A 4,897-nucleotide genomic window follows, 5' to 3' on the forward strand; every position below is an offset into this window, starting at 1 on the left:
GGTGTATCAAAATTAGTAAACTAATTAAATATGTTAGTATTAATTAATAACACATTGGAAAACGAAATAAAATGTTAGGTTGCTTCCATTACGGGGTTTTGGGGTGTCTCTGCAGATTACAATCTACATTATTTGCCGTCGATGAGGAAACAGTTGCCAAAATCAATGTTTTTAATTACTCCCTCCATGTGAATTTATGAGGTAATATATATATATATTAAAAAAATATTTAAAGACATAATTTGAATTATATATATTTTTTACTATTGTCTTTTATAAAATTATCAATATAACTTTGTAAGTAATATGATTTATCTCCTAGAAAATATAAAATTTTAATAAATAAAAGGACAAATATAAAAAAAAATTTAAATATCTATCTTAAATTTTAAATAATTTAATTATTTTAAAAAATTCTTTAAAAATTTACTTAATATGAAATGTATGGGGTAAGTATTAAGTATTTAAAAGACATGTACTTTGATTATTATCTTCCCAAAAATCTACGTACTTCAGGCTAAAGTTACGTCATTTTTACTAGTTGTACTTATAGAGGATAAAAAAATTAATTAAGGAAACAAAAAAGAGAACCAATCAAGCTGGCATCAAGTTGTACAAGTGGACGCCTGTCTACTTCCAATGTTAGTTACTCCTATTAAAATCCTATTCTAGTACTCCTCTGATTGCGTTCACTTTTAATTATTTACTTTTTTACTTGTTAAATTTGAAAAATCATAAAAATAAATAAATTATAACTTAGAGCTCATTTGACTCGGAAATAAGTTACTTTCAAATTAATTATCTTGAAATTAGTTATTTTAAAATTGTTATTCCATCTTCAATATTGAATAAATACAATTTTGAAATAATTTATACCGCAATTTTATTCCGAATATGTGATAAAGTCATACTAAAAGTAATGTCGGGATTAATTATCTTTCATTCCTCGTACTAAACAAGCCTTTAGTTCTTAATGTATCTTTATTATTAATTATAATTATTATATTTTTCAAAATATTGAATTTATTATATTCAAAAAGTGATATAATAAAATTATCATTTTATTTGTTGCACCTTAAGAATTATGTCAAATCAATAGTGAACAAGTATGGAGAGAGAGAGAGGGATTATAATTTTGGCTTAACATGTAATTTAAGAAAGTAAAAAAAAATGAATCTTGTGATCTTAAATTAAAGATATATAATACAATAACAACAATTCAATAAAATTCCACAACGTAGGAAAATTAAAGATATATAATATGTACCAAAATATAATTTAATTCTATGATCTTTAATATATCATGTAAAAAATTAGATTTAAAAACTTGTCAATAATTTTTTTTTAAAACAAGCTAAATAAAAAGGAGCAAGACAAATAAATTCCCTAAATTAAAAAAGGAAGTACATAATTTATTGAGTTGTTAATTTGATTAGTACAACTGCGGCATTAATTAAAAAGTTAAGTCAGGTGAGCCGTGTCACTGACTCGAAAGATTCTTAATGAGTTAGTACGACGGTCAGGTCCGCGTCATGTTCTAATACTTAAACTTTTTATCCTAATGTTTTTCGTCTTAATTTATATGACATTTTTAAAATTTTAAAATTTAAATAAGTTTATTTTTTATCATAATTTTTTAATTATTTTGAATTGTTAATTATCGTGACTTATACTATTTTTTACGTAGTTTACAAATATATAAATTTTATTTCAAAAAATTTAAAAATTTCATGTTCAAATTCTCGATCAAACTTAAATTATTTGACTTTAAAAAAATGAAGAATGTCACGTAAATTGAAATAAAAAAGTATTAATCTAAACTCTAGCTATAGGATGAATTATTTTCTAAACAGGTTTATAATCCTGTGTCTTAATTAGGTTAAAGGTGAAAAGTTTGTCTGTAGACATACTCCAGCCTTAAAGAAATAATAGATAAAATAACATTTTTACTAAATTACTTCTAACTATTATAAATTATCTAAATATTAAAAAATGAATAATAATAATTAATAATAAAGAAAAATAGATATAAAATAATAAATTATTTCTTAAATTTATAAACTAAATATGCGAATATCTATTTAAATATAATGAACCAAGAAAAATGACCAGAAGGAGTGTTATTTCACACAAAACAAGATCAAACTTTTGTTAAGCTTTTCTCCACTCATAATTCTGTATTCAAATTTCAAACTCATTAAGCCACATAATATATAACATGTACAAGAAGTTGTCGCGTTATATAAACGGGTGTGTATGTGTTCAAATGTGTTCTTTTATTATATTGTATAAAGTATCTTAATTTTATCCGATGTTATTATTTAGAGTCATTCATATTCTTGTCTTAGCAAATCATTTCCTATTTACCTTAAATTAATGGAATTTCAGCATATACCAATTAACCAACTAATTTTAATATCATGTGTTGTTACATTATTTAATCTATTAAGTATTATTTCTATATATGCATGACAAATGTTACCCATCACAACAAAAAATAGAAAAAAAGAAATCAATAAACATACTTGGAAAGACTAATTAAGGAGACGTTTGAAACATGCATGTGGAAAGTTATGATTAAAGAGTTACAACAAAAGTAAAGAAATATATTTTTTTGAAACATACTAAAAAAGAAAATAAGATAAATAAATTGAAACGAAGGAAATATGTTAGCGGAATCGTGAAAATATAAAGAACAAGAAAGAAAAATAATATTTAACGTGGTTCGGATCAGAATGATCCTATGTCCACCAAAGAACAATTGTCTTTATATTAACAAAGAAAGGAGAGAGATCCCAAATACATCTAAGAGAATTGTTCTATCAATTCTCTACTCTTCTAATGTATTTTGCAAATTGTTTAAAATATGAGAAGACAAGAGAGAGAAGTGATAAGAGGTGTGTTTCAAATGAATCAAGAGCTACTTATTTATAAGAATATATTCTTGCTCTTGATGTCATCCATGATATCACGTTGTGTCAAGATATCAAAGTTTACCAAACTTTCACCTACCAAATTGCTACATTAATTTATCTAGAATCTTGTCAATTTTAACAAAATATATATTAAGTTTATACAAAATTAAATATGTGATCCTCTAGTAGATTCAGGGGCATGCAGGGCCAGTAGTACTATTTCCTTTTTCAATTTGTCTACAAACAATATATCAATCTTTTCATCTTTGTTGTTATAAAAATGTGAAAGACTTCAAACAAATGTTATTACCGTACCCAAAGGCTATTACTAATTTTATTTTATTTTCAATTTGCATAGTTGAATTGATTTGATTCGAATAATCACATTCGACAATTTTTAATTCCCAAAAAAACTCAAGCATAAAATAACAAGAGAAAGAAGAACATGCTGAATATGTGAAAACTAGCTCCCAAATCATCCATGGCCACAAAACCAAATCTTGGAATCTTACTAGCTAGGAGAGTTATTGTTGAAGAACAAAATTTGTAGCTTTCCACTCAATTATTCCAAGTTACAATGTTCTTTCTCAAGCTAGAATCTTTTTTTTTTCTTGTCAAGTGTCCCCGTGTTAGTTGAGCGAATCAATTATTATTTCTTTACTTATATATTTATTTTGAACAATCCTCACTTAAGCAGTTTTTTGAAATTGAATTTAATTTGATTCAAGCTAGTCCATTTTCCTTATCAGTGAGTTCGCCTTATCCTATTCCTCCAAATTTTACTTTATCCAATGCTTGACTCCTATATTATATTGTCCATGTGATTTCAAATGTCCAATTCAAGGAGAATTGGGAGCCGATAGAGCGTTGAGTAATAAAAACAGTAGTTATTACCTTCAGAATATTCAAATAATCTTGATTACCTATTGTTGAGCTCACACATGTTATACATACAAAATATCCATTTCTAGCTATTCAAATGAGCTTTAATGATTTTAAACTAATTTTTAAAATTAAATTAGGATAAATATCCAACTTTTTTTTTTACCAAATAATTGACAAGATCAATGTAGTAGGGTCATTATAAGAGGCCTCAAATAATAACACACTCACTTTTCTAACTTTACACCTAAGCATTAACCTCTAACAATGTCACATTTCTAGTTCTGTCACCAATGTCAACCACTTGTTTAATTTCTACCTTTCATTATATTATACATAGTTCTCCTATTTGTTTGGATATGCCCCACTCATTTTCTCTTTGGCTATTTCTAGTGACCTTTCTAATTCTTAAGGGGTTCTTTTTCTACTTTTCTTCGCATCACAAACATACTTATAATTCTCTTTTTAAAAAAGCAAAAATATAATAATAATATATATATATATAGAGAGGGGGTTTCATTTATTATATGTTGTCTTTCGCTTTCGACAAGACTCATATAATTATAGTGGGGATTGGAACACTTCTTTTTATTTAATGTTTAGATTGTCAAGCTTAGGCTTACCAAACAGGACCTTCTGACATTAAATAATGAATATTAGGTGCTAAATTATCATTTGTAGAAAAATACACTCTTTGTATTGACTAGCGACCTTAGACTCTCAAGATATATTTCAAACTAATTTAATAGCATAAACATATATACATTACATTGTATGTTATCAAGTTCTCTAAGCTTTTATTGATACATTATATTTCAATATAGCACTTATGGTCCCTAAGTTATTGTAAATTCTACTTTTGGTCCTTGTGATTTATAACTCACATAATAAAAGCTCTACCTAACACATAATAAACTAAGAAGTGGAATATTTAATAATTGTGGTGAACTTCTGAATATTAACAAAACAAAGGGATCAGAAGTTCACAATTCAACTTAGAGACAGTGATATATTAAAACATCGATTTAAAGTATCCCAATTTTTCAAGTTTCATAATGAATTATCTGGTGTCTGAATTTTCTACCTACGATATCACCAAC

This window comes from Solanum dulcamara, chromosome 9 (genome assembly GCF_947179165.1).
Source record: "Solanum dulcamara chromosome 9, daSolDulc1.2, whole genome shotgun sequence".
Classification (NCBI taxonomy): domain Eukaryota; kingdom Viridiplantae; phylum Streptophyta; class Magnoliopsida; order Solanales; family Solanaceae; genus Solanum; species Solanum dulcamara.